This window comes from Notamacropus eugenii, chromosome 2 (assembly GCF_028372415.1).
Source record: "Notamacropus eugenii isolate mMacEug1 chromosome 2, mMacEug1.pri_v2, whole genome shotgun sequence".
NCBI lineage: Eukaryota > Metazoa > Chordata > Mammalia > Diprotodontia > Macropodidae > Notamacropus > Notamacropus eugenii.
The window spans coordinates 175,606,365-175,624,108 of record NC_092873.1 but is presented as its reverse complement, the minus strand read 5'-3'; the positions used below and the strand labels follow the sequence as shown (position 1 = coordinate 175,624,108).

Genomic DNA, 17,744 nt, shown 5'->3' with positions numbered 1-17,744 from the left:
GGTTTAAATATTTTTAATTTGTCTTGATGTCTCATGGAATCATTAGTTTCCACTTTCCCAATTCTAATTTTTGAGTAATTTTTTTCAGTAAGCTTTTGTATCTCTTTTTCCATTTGGCCATTTTTTAAGGTGGTATTTTTTTCAAAATGTTTTGTGTGTCTCTTTTACCAAGTGGTGTCTTTTCATGATTTCCTACTTTTGCTTTCATTTCTTTTCCTAATTTTTCCTCTACATTCCTATCTAATTTTGAAAATTTCTTTTAGCTCTTCCAGGAATTCTTGATGGGCTTGTGTCCAGTTTTTGTGTTTTCTATGAGGCTTTGCTTGTAACTTTTTAACTTAATTGTCCTCTTTTGAGTTTGTCTTGATTTTCCTTGTAACTCTTGTAACTTTTTATGGGCAGGTGGTTCTCCTCCTTCTCCTCCTTGTTTTTCTTCTCTTCTTTCTTCTTCTTCTTCTTCTTCTTCTTCTTCTTCCTTCTTCTTCTTCTTCCCATTTCCCACCCTATTTCTTGATTTTGAACTTTATGTTGATATTGGGTTCTGATCCTGGTATGGGGGTGTGAGGGGCACTGTCTCAAACTTCAGGCTTTTTTTGCACTATTTTCAGAGCTAATTCTGGGGGTTTGGAAGTTTTTGGAGCTTCCAGGGTGATGTGATCTGGGGAGATGTGTGGTTACTGCTTTCCTGATCAGCACCCTGATCCTTACCCATGAAGTGTCCTTGTTCCCTTGGGAATGATCAATATTGATCCTCAGAACCTCTGATCCCTTGGAACTGTGTTACTGCCCCTTGGGTTTTTTTTTTCACTTTCAACTGAAAATACTCCTCCCTGTCATTACACTATGACCCAGAAGTGATTATAAACAATGGAGTTGTCAAAAAATTGCCCCTCAATGGCTTACATTCCCATTTGACTGAAAATGTTCCTCTTTGTCTTTGAACTGTGACCCAGAAGAGGGTATAGTTAATGGAATTGTCAAATAGACAGCTTCTAGTCGTATATCCACTGCTAGCACTAGTGTCCCTTGTAGTCTCTTTCTGACCAGTTATCAGATCCCCTTACCATTTTTGGCTTGGGAGCTCCTGAAACTGCTGTTTCTTCTATCACCACAAGCTAGTCCCAGCACTGATGTTTCATCCATGTAGTCTCTGGGATAGCCTCCACTCCTGTGTCACAGATCTCTCCTTCTGACCTCCTAAGCTGCCTTGGGCTGAAAGAATGTGTCACTTTGACCTTTTGTTGGCTCTGCTACTCCAGAATTCAATTTGAAGTATTATTTTAAACTTGCTTTGAAAGGGAATGCTGGGAAGGCTCAACTGAGTGCTTTCTCTACTCCCACCATCTCAGCTCTGCCATCAGAAGACCTATAGTTTTTTTAAAAAAATATGATTTAATTTTTATTGTTTAAAATTTATTTATTTATTTTTAGTTTTCAACATTCACTTCCATAAGATTTTGAGTTCCAAATTTTCTCCTCATACGTCTCCTCCCCACCCCAAGGTGGCATGTAATTTGATATAGGCTTTACATATATATTCATATTGAACCTATTTTCTTTTTTTTTGTATATAAATTTATTTATTTAAGTTTTCAACATTCATTTCCACAGAATTTTGAGTTCCAAATTTTCTCCCCATTTCTCCCCTCCCCCCACCCCAAAACGCCAAGCATTCTAATTATCACCAATTCTACCAATCACTAACTATCACCAATCTGCCCTCCCTTCTAACATCCTTCCCTTTCCTTATCCCTATCTTCTCTTTTTTCCTGTAGGGCAAGATAACTTTCTATACCCCATTACCTGTATTTCTTATTTCCTAGTTGTATGCAAGAACAATACTCAAGAGTTGTTCCTAAAACCTTGAGTTCCAGCTTCTCTTCTTCCCTCCCTCCCCACCCATCCCCATTGGGAAGGCAAGCAATTCAATATAGGCCATATCTATGTAGTTTTGCAAATGACTTCCATAATAGTAGCATTGTGTAAGACTAACTATATTTCCCTCCTTCCTATCCTGCCCCCCATTTCTTCTATTCTCTCCTTTGGTCCTGTCCCTCCCCAAGAGTGTTGACTTCTAATTACTCCCTCCTCCCACTGCCATTCTTTCCATCATCCCCCCACCCACCCTGCTTATTGCCTTCTCCCCTACTTTCCTGTATTGTAAGATAGGTTTTCATAGCAAAATGAGTGTGCATTTTATTCCTTCCTTTAGTGAAATGTGATGAGAGTAAGCTTCATGTTTTTCTCTCACCTCCCCCCCTTTTCCCTCTACTGAAGTCTTTTACTTGCCTCTTTTATGAGAGATAATTTGCCCCATTCCATTTCTCTCTTTCTCCTCCCAATATATTTCTCTCTCACCCCTTAATTTCATTTTTTAAAGATATGATCCCATTCTATTCAATTCACCCTGTGCTCTCTGTCTCTCTGTGTGTTGTGTGTGTGTGTGTGTGTGTGTGTGTATGTAATCTCACCAACTACCCAGATACTAAAAAATGTTTCAAGAGTTACAAATATTGTCTTTCCATGTAGGAATGTAAACAGTTCAACTTTAGTAAGTCCCTTATGATTTCTCTTTACTGTTTACCTTTTCATATTTCTCTTGATTTTTGTGTTTGAAAGTCAAATATTGTTTTCTGCTCTGGTCTTTTCATCAAGAATGCTTGAAAGTCCTCTATTTCATTGAAAGACCATTTTTTTTCCCCCTGAAGTATTATACTCAGTTTTGCTGGGTAGGTGATTCTTGGTTTTGGTCCTAGTTCCTTTGACTACTGGAATATCCTATTCCACACCCTTCGATCCCTTAATGTAGAAGCTGCTAGATCTTGTGTTATCCTGATTGTATTTCCAAAATACTCGAATTGTTTCTTTCTAGCTGCTTGCAATATTTTCTCCTTGACCAGAGAACTCTGGAATTTGGCCACAATGTTCCTAGGAGTTTCTTTTTTTGGATCTCTTTCAGGAGGTGATTGGTGGATTCTTCCAATATTTATTTTGCCCTCTGGTTCTAGAATCTCAGGGCAGTTTTCCTTGATAAATTCATGAAAGATGATGTCTAAGCTCTTTTTTTGATCATGGCTTTCAGTTAGTCCCATAATTTTTAAATGGATCTATTTTCCAAGTCAATTGTTTTTCCAATGAGATATTTCACATTATCTTCTGTTTTTTCATTACTTTGGTTTTGTTTTGTGATTTCTTGGTTTCTCATAAAGTCATTAGCCTCCATTGTCCATTCTAATTTTGAAAGAACTATTTTCTTCAGTGAGCTTTTGAACCTCCTTTTCCATTTGGCTAATTCTGCTTTTGAAAGCATTCTTCTCCTCATTGGCTTTTTGAACCTCTTTTGCCAATTGAGTTAGCCTTTTTTTAAAGGTATTATTTTCTTCAGCATTTTTTTGGGTCTCCTTTAGCAAGGTGTTGATCCACTTTTCATGCTTCTCTTGCATCTCTCTCATTTCTCTTCCCAGTTTTTCCTCCACCTCTCTTACTTGATTTTCAAAATCCTTTTTTGAGCTCTTCCATGGCCTGAGCCCACTGAATATTTATTTTGGATGTTTGGGATACAGAAGCTTTGCCTTTTATGTCTTTCCCTGATGGTAAGCATTGTTCTTCCTCATCCGAAGGGATGGGAGAAGTTATCTGTTTAGCAAGAAAGTAACCTTATATAGTCTTATTTTTTTTTCCCTTTTTTGGGCATTTTCCCAACCAGTTACTTGAATTTTGGGTCCTTTGTCAAGTGTAGGGTATGCTCTGGGATCTGTAAGATCTCAGTTCCTCTAAGGTGGCACAATCAAGCATGTACACTGGTCTGGAAGCAGGGAGAGATTGTTGTGCCTAGAATCTTTGCAGAGTTTCCTCTCCACAGTCACCTGGCCTCCAGTTCTGCCAAGCCAGCACTGGGGGCTGAGATTCAGATAAGCTGCATGGGCAGGGCTGCCATTCAGTGTGAGATAAAGATCAGCTCCCTCATGGCCTCTACACAGGGCTGAGGTAATAATCAGCTCCTCAGTACCCCCAGGGGTTTTCTGATCCAGCAATGGATGTAGGCTGCTGTAGGGGCTGCTGTGGGAACTGCTGCTGCCTGCCCAATGTGGCCTCTGTGGCCGCTGCCTAAGGCCAGAGCTATGGGAAGACCCTTCTCTCTTTTTGGCCAGCTGAAAAAACCCTGTCACTGACCTGTGGAGCCTGTGGGTTGAAGGATCTGCAAACTGTTGCTACTACGACTGGAGATTCCCCCTCGAGGACTGTTCTCGAGCCACATGCCCCATGGCCAAGGCTGAGCTGGTCTCTGCTCCACATCCCATGCAATAGACATTTCCCATTGGCCTTTCAGGTCACCCTGGGCTGGAAAGCTCCTCCACTCTATTCTTCACTTCTGCTGCTCCAAAATTTGTTGAGAGTCCTTCTCTACAGGTATTTTGTGGGCTGTGTGGGGAGAGCCAGCATATGTGTGTCTTTCTACTCCGCCATCATGGCTCCGCCTATTGAACCTACTTCATATTAGCCATGTTGTAAAGAACAATTAGAACCAATGGAAGAAACCATGAGAAAAATGAAACAAACAAACAAACAAACAAAAAGAGAGAGCAAATAATATGCTTCAACCTGCATTCAGACTCCATAGTTTTTTTTCTGAGTGTGGACAGTATTTTCCATCATGAGTCCTCTGAAATTGTCTTCTATCCTTGCCTTGCTAAAAAGAGATAAGTCTATCCAAATTAGTCACCGCACATTGTAGCTTGTAGCTGTTACTGTGTACAACGTTCTCCTGGTTCTGCTGATTTTGTTTTTAGACCACATTTTCTGATAAGCCCTTTTGTGATGAAGAAAAAGTTAAACTAAATCAGTGACCCAGTGACTCTGATAGTAACATTCTTCACCTGTAACACCCCATCTCTTTACAGAGAGAGGGGAGATGTGCATGATTTTCCATCCTCCTAGATTAATATGAAATTGGTACATTTATAAAGTTATTTAAATAAAATCTAATCCAAATGGCATGTAGAAATTACAATCCTGTTTAATAAAATATATTAATTACATTTTCAGTTTTGGTGAGGAGCAAGTTAGGAAAACGTTGCAGAAATCTGTTTTCATTTCTTATGTGGAGAAGGTAGCTTTGGAGTACTGGAGACCTGGCATCTTTGAGCTGAATATTTAATATGGGGGTCAGAGCAAAGTATGTGCTTAAGCCTCTATCCTTAGTTTTTCTGTTTTTCATGTGACATAAACTAAAACTTATTTGTTTAAAAGAGTGAGTTATTTGGGTTATTTATATAGTATTGTGATGTCTTCATGTGCTTAATGTATTTGTTTTTATGACTCATAAAAGTCTTGAACATTTAGAAAAGTAAAAGCAAAATTGTTCCTCTATGTGACAACTATTTTGCATATTTGAGATGTCCAATTTGCATTTTTTTCTTGAAGGTTTTTGAGGCAGAGAAGAACTTTATAAACTGAGATAATTTGCAAGTACTTTAAGAAAAACAGAAGTTGATCTGACCAAGTACTTCTCCAATTATATTTTCAAGCAATATCTATTTAGAGAATAGAATGATTTTGATTTTTCAACTGGTAGGTTGAAATTTGACCCTGAATAAACCTTTAGAGGGAAACCTCCCCTATATCATTATGTAGAAGTGGAAATGTACATTCTGGCTTTCTGTCTCTGTGTCTACATTATACAGGGATTTTTAGTAGTCTTAGTACAGTTTTAAGTCACTAAAGCTTAAATTTAATGATATGGTATCAGAGCAGTTTGGACCCTAATGCTAATACAGCATTTTCCTTGAGTCCCCAAATATCATATTAATCTCTGGAGGCTTATGGGGGTGGTGGTGATAAAATTTACAAAATTGGGGTCTGGGCATTGATTCAGTATGCTGTGGTGATAATGAGGGTGCCATGTTGCAGTGATGGGTGTGATAAGCTGGAAGTAGGGAATGTGAAGTGCTCAGGGCAGGCCTAGCAATTAAAACTTAAGTGTGCAATAAGACTTTTGGAACACCCTTTATCAGTTGCCTACATGATCAGTGATGTATCTACATTATATCACCTACAGTAGATAGAATATTGGACTTGAATCAGGAAGATCTGAATCTGAATACGCCTTCGGACACTTTCTAGCTATGCATCCATGGGCAAGGCTCTTAGTCTCAGTTTCCACATCTGTAAGAATGGGGATATAGCTACCTCATGGGATTCTTATGGGGACTAAATGAAATAAAGAGAAGGGAATGAACATTTATTAAGTGTCTACCTACTATATGCCAGGCACTGTGCTAAATGCTTTACAAATACTTTTCAATATCATTTAATAGTCGTGTAAGATAAATTATTACCCCCAGGTTACAGTTGAGAAAACTTTGGCAGACAATTTAAATGATTTTTCCCAGGGTCATCCAGTTAATAAGTATATGAGGTTAGGTTTGAATTCAGTTCTTCCTGACCTAGCTGCCTAAGTAACATATGGAGGACGCTTTGCAAACTTCAGAGAGCTGTATACATGCTAGCAATTCTTATGACTGCATAGAGTCTAATGTACACCTTGTTCTAGTCCAGTTCCCACCTTGTTATTCATTGGAACACACTGTTACTAGTGCTGTTATTTCTCTGCCACTCTATCAGAATTTGGAAGATTCCTTCCTAGACGCCTGTCTTATCTGGTGGACATGGAGGGGACCAATAAATAGCTCAGTCATTCTCTGTTCAAATTAGACATAATAAAGTTGCCTTCTGTCTCATCCTAAATTAATTTGAAATTTTTTCAGCACTCTGGTTGGCATTATTTGTGTAGACTTGACTTCAGTTCTCATTATAAAACCATTGCAATGATGTTTTTGATACATTCATTTGAAAAGATGGATACTGGGAATGGATTTATAACACCATTGCCATTCATCTCCAACTGAAAATGAATGTATCTTTATGTATCTTAATGGACAATGCCCATAAAAAAGAAATGAATCTATTATTCAGGTATGTGAATTCTTTTCTTAGCTGAGTAATATGAATGTAAATATTGATTCTCCCCTTAGTGGTCAGAGAAACCTAAGCAGTGCCTCTTCTGGGCATGGAGGGGAGAACAAGTTTTCTTTGTTCTTTTTCTTCCTTTCTATTCGAAATAAGTCACTTTTATTTTCATCTTCCCAGTAGTTACAGATAGTACAATTGATTATCAGGAGAGGTTATCATTCCTCCCACTAGACCCCTGCCCCCCAGCCCCCAATCTGGACATAATTGGGCTTGATGAGTATTTGAATTAGAATTTGTCTGAATTTTAGCTACTGTTTGCATGTTTTTGCCTGTGTAAAGTAACTGGCATCCAAGACAATAACAGCCTCTTTTCAAGAAGAAGGAAATCATTATTCTTCTATGAAAAAGCTTCCAAATGCTCAGCAACATACCCAGAGTCATGTGGCAGTTAATGACAAATGTAAGAATAGAATTCTAGATTTCCAGAGTTGTGTTTTAATTGTTAGACTTTCTCTTCAGTTCACATGACCACATCCAGCTATCTACGTACAGCTAGGTCAGAATTAGTATAAACAATGAATCCCCTGAAAGTGGTTCCATTATTTGAATTTGCATTTCCTATTTCCATTGGGTTGGAATCAATTACCATATCTTAAATAATTATAACTTTGAATAGTGTGAATCTGAATACGTCACTAATTTAGGGCATTCATTATTTGTACAAATCAGGACTTAGGTGTATTATTACATCACTATATTAAGTGATGTTAATGTAAACTACTAAAGCTTAAAATGCACTAAGACTTTGGGGATACCCATATACATATTCCATACACACAAATTACATATATATATATATACATTCCAAAGACATACATACATACACATATGTATCCTGGTCTTTTGATTTTATCAGCAGAGTGAGTTTATTCTAGTGGATCTGTAATCTCATGATGTGGTATTCCCTCCAACCCCATACAGATTGTAATCGATTCCTGTCTGTCCATCTTTTATAGCTCTTGTCCCTGTCTTTCAATAAACTTGAAACAGAGGGTCTGCCCAATGTGCTGGGGAACTTCTTTACATTCTCTTGACATTGTGTTATACCAATGGAGCACACATGCTATTTATTTCTCTTCTGTTCTTGCTATCTGAGGTGACATTCTTCTTGAAAATGTTGATTTTGTGAGTTGTAGCCATATAGGTTTCATTGTCTAATATGTGAGAGGGAATGATGATAACTTAGTGGTACTCATTTTGGGGACTAATATTTATTTGTACAGTTAGTCAGCCCCCTAAGTATCTACTGTGTTCCAGGTATTGTGGAAAGCGATGGGGAGAAGAAAGGCAAATCACAGTCCCTGCTCTCAGAGATCTCACAGTTCAATGTGGGGGAAGGCAGGGAGAGACAACATGGACATATATATATGTATATACATATATACATGTATATATATACACACATACATGTATATATGTACACAGAAATATGTGCATGCACACATATATACACATACATATACAGATAGATAAACAGACTCAGAGGGAAGGAATTAAGGAGGACTGGGCAAGGCTTCTTGTAGAAGATGATATTTTTCCTGAGGATGTCAGGGATGTTGTGAGGCAGAGATGAGGAGGGAGAGCATTCCATGCATGAGGGACAGTCAGTAAAAATGTCTGGAGTCAGAAGATGAGTTCTACCTGAAGATAAAGTTATAACATTAGCATAGATAATAGAAATCAGAATGATATGTTCAGTTGTGTTGGGAGTGTATCCTTCACTTTAAGTTGTCCTGATACAGATGGATTATTTGCAGTGTCTCCACCTGTGTCCTCAGAGTCAATCTCTCCTGTGACTTCTGAGACTTTGATCCCTCTTCAGCCAGCATCATTGATTCCTCCTTCACACGCACAAATCTAGTCCATGCTGGAAAACAAAACACTTGCTTGATTCTTTTTTTATATAAATTTAATTTATTTTCAGTGTTCTACAATCACTACCACATAACTTAGATTTTTTCCCCTCCTTCCCCCCTACTTTCCCTTCTTCCTCCCCAAGATAGCATAAAATTTTATATAGGTTCTACACATACCTTCCTATTAAATACATTTTCACCATAGTTGTGCTGTATAGAAAAATTAAAATGAATGGGAGAAGTCATATGACAAACCAAAACATAATACAAAAGAAAATGATCTGCTACATTTTGAGATTGAATTCCATAGTTCTTTCTCTGGATGTGGAAAGCATTTTGCCTTAAAAGACCATTGGGAATTTTCTTAAGTCTTTGCATTGCAATGAAGTTCCAAGTCTGTCAGAAAAAACTCTCACACACTGTGGTCATTGCTGTGCACAAAATTCTCCTGGTTCTGCTCCTTTCACTCAGCATCAGTTCATATAAGTCTTTCCAGGCCTCTCTGAACTCTTCCTGTTCATCATTCCTTATAGCACAATAGTATTCCATTACATCCATATACCATAATTTATTCAGCCATTCCCCAATTGATAGGCATCCCCTTGATTTCTAGTTTTTGGCCACCACAAAGAGTGCTGCTATAAATATTTTTGTACATGTGGGACCCTTTCCCATTTTTATGATCTTTTGGAGATACAGTCCTAGAAGTGGTATTACTGGGTCAAAGGGTATGTATATTTTTTTGGCCTTTGGACATAGTTACAAACTGCCCTGTAGAATGATTGGATAAGTTCACAGCTCCACCAACAATGAATTAGCATTCTAACTCTCCCACATCCTCTCTAACATTTATCATCTTCCTGTTCTGTCATGTTAGCCAATCTGATAGGTATAATGTGGGACCTCAGAGTTGTTTTGATTTGCATCTCTCTAATCAAAAGTGATTTAGAGATTTTTTCATGTGACTATAGATATCTTTAATTTCTTCCTCTGAAAACTTCCTGTTCATATCCTTTGACCATATTTCAATTGGGAAATGACTTGTAGTTTTGTACATTTGACTCATTTCTCTCTATATACTAGAAATGAGGCCTTTATCAAGACACTAGCTGCAAAAATTCCGTTTTCTGTATCCCTATGAATCTTGGTTGTATTGGATTTGGTTGTGCAAATCTTTTCAGTTTAATGTAATCAAAATTATCCATCTTGCACTTCATAATGCTTTCTATCCCTTCTTTAGTCAAAAATTCTTCCCTTCTCCATAAAACTGATAAATACACTATTCCTTGCTCCACCAATTTGTCCGTAGTATCAATCTTTATACCTAGATTGTGTGCCCATTTGGACTTTATTCTTATGTACGGTGTCTATTCCTAGTTTCCGCCACACTGTTATCCAATTATCCCAGCAATTTTTGTCGAACAGTGAGTTCTTATCTCAGAAGCTGGGTTCCTTGGGTTTATCAAACAGTAGTAGATTGCTTTATTCATTGCCTACTGTGTCTTGAGCATTTGGAATATTCTACTTGTCTACCCTTCTGTTTCTTAGCCAAAAGAAGTGGTTTTGATAATTGCTGCTTTATAACACAGTTTGAGATCTGGTAGTGCTAGGCCACCTTCCCTTGCATTTCTTTTCATTATTCCCCTTGATATTCTGGACCTCTTGTTTTTCCAGATGAAGTTTGATATCACTTGCTTGATTCTATTTCCCTCTGTGGCCATCATTCTTCTTCTTCCTTCCCCTGCTAAATTTCCAGAATGAGAAATCTACCCTTGTTGTCGCTACTTTCTCTTTTCTTTCTTTCTTCCTTCTCCCTAGTTCTTTCCTTAAATGCCTACAGTATTTTTATGTCCTTACATTATAAGTTACATTATAATTTAATTCTGCAGAGACATCATTGGCTTCCTTGCGAAGAAGTCAATTGCTCTATTCCTAGGTGTCCTACTCCTTGACTTCTCTGTGGAATTTGACATTGTAGTTGAATCTGCCCTTGAAATTAACTTCTCTTTTGGCTTCTGTAACAGGACATTATCTGGATTCTTTATATCTTTCTGTCTCTTGTCTCATTTGCATACTTGTCTTTCTCTCTTCCCATAACATGAGCCATGGCCATTCTATAAGATTCAGTGCTCTACCTTTTTTTCACATTTTATGTCTTTCACAGATTTTTTGGAATCATCTTTGGATCCTTCTTTTTCTTCACTGTCACATAAATCAGTGGCCAAGCCCTTTTAATTCTTCGCTTGAAATTATTCTTTCAGTGATTCCTTCCTTTTCATCTCTTCTGCCACCATCCTAGTTTATGCTTTTATCAACTTGTTAATGAGCTTCTGCAGCAATCTACTAACTGCTTCCAGGCTTTCCCCCCTTTAATATCTTATACATAGGTACCAGATTAATCTTTTCAAAATACTTCTTCCATATTACTTAACTTCTCAAAAGTAAAAAAAAAAAACCAAAAAAAAACCTTATGTGGTTTTTCACTGCTATATAATAAATTCCAAATTCTTGATACTGGCACTGAATGCCTTCCATAATCTAGCCCCAGTTTACCTTTTCAGTTTTACTACCTACAAATTCTTTACTTGAATCTTCAGTTTTATTCAGTCCTCTGTCTCATAAATATACCTTGCATTTTTCCATACCTGCACCCACACCTTTATTTATATCTCTTGCCATCTCTGCCAAGGCAAATCACATACTTATTTCAAGACCCCACTAATGGCTTCTGGGCTAGATTCCTGAGACTTCTATGAATTTGGAATCTTAACATTGACAGTTTTACATCTTGGCAAATTACCTAACATATATTTCTACTTTAAAGCAGTAGTGTTTACATTATTGAAGATATAGGATTGAAGCATAATTTGACTAACTTTGATGTTTTCTTAGATACCTTTGTTTTCATTGATGTGGGTACGTTCTTCTTCCCTTTGCTTCTTAGACTCGCCAATGTTTTTCAAAGCTAAGCATGAGTTCTGCCTTCTAGATGTGTTTTTTCTATGTAAATGTCCATTCTTTCAGTCATTTTCCATTTCCCATTTTTCAGTACGAAGAACTTATTTAAACAAATGGGTCAACTTTGAGTTGTTTTAATTGTATGTCATATGCCTTAATCTTCTAATGTAGTGTTAATATTAATATTTACTTCAGTAAGGCTATATAAAGACAGGTGATTTGGAAATAGCTTCTGCATCCACAATAAGTTGTTTCTGTCCACTAAAAATGAAATCCGTTTCAACTTTTTAGCAATACTATTGGGTAGTCACTATGTCCAGTGCTTCCCAGTTCTCTTCTTGAATAAAATATTTATGATTTATAGGCATGAGCTTCTGTACTGTCTATAAACTTTTGGTATCTCATTTATTCCTCAACATATTTGCCAACATTTCTGGCTATCTTCTCCTATGATCTCCTTTGCATTGAACCCTCTGACTCTCAATTTAATTTTGAGGGATTTTTTTGAGTTCTCTATTGACTTTCTCTGCCTCATTATTCTTTGCAGCAGAAGTTGGCACATAATTTGCAATTGTATTCATGGTGGTCTCTTTGCAAGTGTTATTACTCTCACTACATTATGAGAGGACCAAGTATCCCATGCAATAATGTTTCTTAGTCACTTTGTATGCATGACAAAACAATTCTGTCAACTCCAGATATCTGCAGGATTGTTCTCTTCTCTCTCTCTCTCTCTCTCTCTCTCTCTCTCTCTCTCTCTCTCTCTCTCTCTCTCTCTCTCTCTCCTCTCCCTCTCCCTCTCTCCCTCTTTCTCTCCCTCCCCCCTCTCTCTTTCTCTCTCTCTCAATATCATAGTACCTTGACTTATTATAGTGATAATTTTATCCTTAAAAAGAGGGAGGAAACTACAGGGAGAAATCTTATTCTGAGAACACAGAGGAGTTAGTTGCTTGGATGATACCACTGGGAAACTGAGAGGGAAGTGATCACTCCATCCTATGGTGTTTGATGGAGGAGACAAAATCTGACCATAGGTTAATATATACCCAAGATTTCTGGAAAATAGATGGGAGAAAACATAGGTGAGATTCCATAGACTAAAATGTACTAAAGGATGTTAGCTCAGGAGGGGGTGGGCATTGTGAAGAACAAAATTCTGAAAACCCAAAAGGAAGCAATTACAACAAGGAAGAATAATTATATCTATTCAGAGACTAAAGTGGATATACCTAGAATTCACTAATAAATATAGATTTTTAAAAGAAATGTATAAAAAGTAGAAGTAAGGCTAGGTAACAGAAAACAAATATAAGCATGGTACTGTAAAAGTAATGTAAGGAATGCTAAAATTCAGAATAAGCTAAGATTGGAGAAGTAAGCTAAGAAAAATGGAAAGGGCTTAAAAAAGGAGACATTCTTTAGAGGAAAGAAGGGGATTCAGAATAAGGATGTCACTTTGCTTTGGGTGAATGGGATGATTACGACTGATTACAGAGAGAAAGAAATGATTCTCACATTTTATTTTATTTCTGTTTTCTCTTCAAAGGTGAATGACCTTTACACTGAAAATGTTAAGAAAGATGGCTAAGAGGGACTTGATGCCCAAGATAAGTAAAGAGCAAGGCGAGTACCTCTCTGCCCTTGAATTAAAATAGCCTCGATCAGATGAACTGCATCCTTTGGTACTGAAAAATTTGGAAGTTGTGATTGCTGAGCCACTGTCTGAATATTTGAATATGAAAAACAGAGGAATGACTAGATTGGACAAAGGAAAATGTCCTAATTTTCATCAAAAGGGGACACAATGAAGTCTGCAAACTATAGGTTATAGTGAATGTAACTTCAAATTCCTGGGAAAACTGTAAAATGAATCATGAAAGAGATAGTTGGGGAATCATCTATCAAGGAAAGTGGCAATTACAAAAAGTTTTGTCAAGGACAGATCATGCTAAACTGACCTAATTTCTTTTTTTTAAGATGATTGCTAAATAAGTAAATTATGGTTATTCTGTAAATGTGATTTATGTAGATTTTGGTAACATATTATCATAATATTTAAAAAAATATTTGATTGATGTCTTCTGTTTTTATATCATCGTAGTTTTTAATATTATCTCTTCCTCCTCTTCCCTGAGAATAATCTCATTTGAAAAATATTTTTTCAAGACAAAAGAAAAAAATAAACATATCAGTTGATCAATTTATTGAGAAAACACAAAATATATGTAATGTGCTATACATGTGGAACTCCCATCATCATGAAAGGGAAGGTTGGGGGTAATGTCTCATATATCTTCTCATCTTCATATATATCTCATCTTCATTTGAATCATGCTTCTTCTTTATAATTTTTGTTAATTTACTCTATTTTTATGTGTGTAATTCATCGTTGTAGCCATTATGCATGTTGTTTTTCTGGCTCTCCTCACTTCACTCTGCATCAGTTCATGTAGATGTTTCCATGCTTCTTTGTTCTTATTACATCCATCATTTCTTACAGCAGAGTAATATCCCATGACATTCATGTACCGATGTTTGTTTAGCTATTGTTCAATCAATGGGCATCTACTTTATTTCCAATTTTTTGTTATCACAAAAAATGCAGCTATAAATATTTTAACATACATGGGGACTTTCTTCTTATCAATGACTTCCTTGCAGTATAAGCTCAGTAATGGAGTTTCAGGTTCATTTGAAGAATTTCAAATTGCTTTCCAAAATAGTTGTACCATTCCACAGCTCTACCAACAATTTATTACTCAACCCCTCTGATACTGACTGTTGCCATCTTTTGTCATCTCTGCCAATTTGCATGGTGCAAGATGAAATGTCAGGGTTGTTTTGATGTGTATTTTTTTGGAACATTCTTTCATGTGGTTGTGGATACTTTGCAATTCCAAGAAAAATGCCAATTTCTGCATTCATGATAGAAGTAATGCAGAGGAACTATTGCTTTCTGGGGTCAAGTTGAACATTTCCAATATTTTAAGTTAATCTTTTAACCTTCAAATATTTAGAAGCAGTGATCATGTCCTTCCACAGCCTTCTCTTAATTAGGTTTTAGTTTGAAGTCACTTCATTCCCAGTTTCTTGAAGCTATCATATAACAGTAATACTATTTTATCAATTAGCTGTGAAGAGAATCTTAACATCTTCATAAATTTATTTATATGAATATTTCAATAATCAAGTGGATTTATATCTTCAGTGTGAGTACTACATCCACCAGGGCAGATTGCAACCCTTCTATTTCTCCTCATTATATGAATTTTTATCCATGTCTTTTCATAAATCTTCCATAGGAGGTATATTTATTACACTGTACATCTTTTTCTAAGTTAGCTGAATATAATAGTTAGCATTTACATGGTGCTTTAAGATTTGCAAAGTGTTTTACAAATGCTATATCATTTGATCCTTACAACCCTGGGAGGTGGGTGCTATTATAATCTTCATTTTAGAGATAAAAAAACTGAGGCAAACAGAAGTTAAGTGACTTGCCCAGGGTCACACAGTTAGCAAGTGTCTTTGAACTCATGTCTTTCTGACTCCATATCCAGAGCTTAACTGATATTATACCACCTAATATTATCCTTCACTATTACTACCGGAATGGTCCACCTCCTTTTCTAGTCTAATAATATTCTTGATTATATTTTAAGGCCATTTTTGCATGAAAGTCAACAATGACAATAATTTTTAGTCTACTTAGTAGACCTGTCATTTATCTCGACATTAACCTTTTCATCAACTGAAATTGTGGTTCCTTTGATATCCTGGCATTTTGTGATTTATAATCATAAGGTATCATTGGGAGAATTTTGATATTAACAAGATAGGGTTTTGTGACAACAAGCAGCTAGTCAATGGAAATATTGCATTTTCCCAAATGTAAGCCAGTCAAATCTCTTCATGTTCAACTTAGGACCTGGTTTATTGTCTGCAGCACTGATTCTGGATGCGTGGTTGATGTGATGCAGTAGAAAGAGTGAATGTGGGATTTGAAGTCATATGACATGTAATCAAATCCCAATTCTGTCAATTTCTACTTTTATAACTTTAGGCAAGTCTTTCAAACTCTCTGACTCTTAGTGTCCTCATCTGTAAACTGAGGAAGTTTAACTTGATCTCTAAGTATTTTTTCTGACTCTAACCTGTCTGCCAGGTGAGTAAACTTGTCAGATGTATTGCTTCTACACTACATGTCATGATCTAGATAATGTGTTTCTCATCTACTTGGTTTTCCCCGTGTGGATAGTTAGTTCTACTTCTTTTGAGGAACCATGGAGCTCTTTAAGGAGGGATGGTAATATTTTAGGACTCATTGTAATTAGCACACTGTTTTCTGTAAAAAAAAACGTATTTAGTACTTTTCCATTAATAGCGAATCTCTTTCCTATTTGTACTTTGCAAAGGAGATCTATTATGATACCATCAGAAACTTGATGAACGTGACATGAAAGAATATTTTAAAATATTTGCTTGTTTTATTAGTCATCCCTGTACAAAGTTTGCTACTTTAAGAAATTTATTGTTATTGTTATAAATGATGTGAAAAGTGTAATATATAATAGTAATGATATGTAGTACATTTTAAATGCCAGATTTTAAAGAAAGGAATGTGAAGTACAGGACAATCCTATGTCTAATCACATGAAACATAAAAGGTTATAATTTAGGAATTCTAGATGGCCAGACTCCTTTTCTTGCCTTTGCATTGTTTCTGTTTCCAAATAAGTTAGTCTTGTTCAGATTAATTTTTACTTTCTTCTAATTTCATGGGAAGATTGTATGTTGTTTCAAAACTATAGGAGTCTCTTCACAGAATATCTCAGTGTTGTTCACAGAATATCAGTGTTGTTCTCCTCTGTCTATGAAAGAGCAGGTCTATCAATGGATCAGCATGTAACTTCACGGACTTTCCACAAGCCTACATTAACTATGCAGTGTATCTTTGTTGGGCATATATCATATTTAAAATTTATTATTGGTATTCTAGAAATTATTTTTCTTTATCTAATTTTTATTCCTTATCACTCAACCATATTTCCTAGCATTATTGGTGTACCACAGTTAGGACATCCCAAGAAGTAGGATTGCCAGGGTACCAACAAAGTCAGTGGAACTCTTAAAGTATTCCAGATAATTCCTGAAACACTATATAATTTATGTTTTTTCTCTCTGAGTGTGAATTTTTGATTTTGATTACCAAGCCACCCTGCTTGAATCTCCAGTAGCTACTTGCTCTGAAAGCTTACCTGTCTTTCAAACTTAATTACAAGATTATTTAATTTTAAAATGGCTATTTTCCTTCAAGGACATAAAATATTACAATGAATACTGTATTTCAACAAGCCATTTAAAGTAGCTTTATAACAGTCTAGAAAATTCACTCCTTCCCCACGCTACTAATATATTTGTACAATTACCTGAACAGGTTGTTGTCGGATTATGTCAAGCTATGTTCTCTGTGGCTGTTTTCATTATAAAAGGACATATTTGGTTTATTACATTGTACAGACATATACATACTTGGTCAGATTCTTTAATTAATTATTATTATTTTTTGTGTAGAGGACTACAACTTAAGGACATTCATTCTATCAATATAGATCAGGTGTTCTCCAGCTTATTGTCTCAAGGAGTTTCTGGAGGGGGAAGGGACACTGCAACTATGTTCAAGATTTCAGAATTAATATATATTAGAAGAAAGACTTTAACCCAAGTCTTCTGATTGCAGTATTAATATACCCTCTAACTACAGAGATAAAGATAAGTTGGGATGTTCTGAAATACTGGGAAGGAAAACAAAAGTCAGAGAATAACAACTTGCTGAATTATGCAATATATATTTGAATGAGAAGGGTCTTCACATTTATAAGACTCCCCCACTATTTG

The 17,744-nt window shown here is 36.2% G+C and overlaps 1 long non-coding RNA gene across 1 annotated transcript in view; it reads left to right on the top strand.

The window, feature by feature from the left end:
- The window catches only part of LOC140523752 (uncharacterized), a 71,464-nt gene extending 57,588 nt beyond the window's left edge, over positions 1 to 13,876 (top strand). The window contains exon 4 of the long non-coding RNA XR_011973459.1: positions 13,393 to 13,876. This is a non-coding gene — a long non-coding RNA (uncharacterized lncRNA). The remainder of the gene's footprint in view (positions 1 to 13,392) is intronic.
- The last annotated feature ends 3,868 nt before the right edge of the window (positions 13,877 to 17,744 follow it).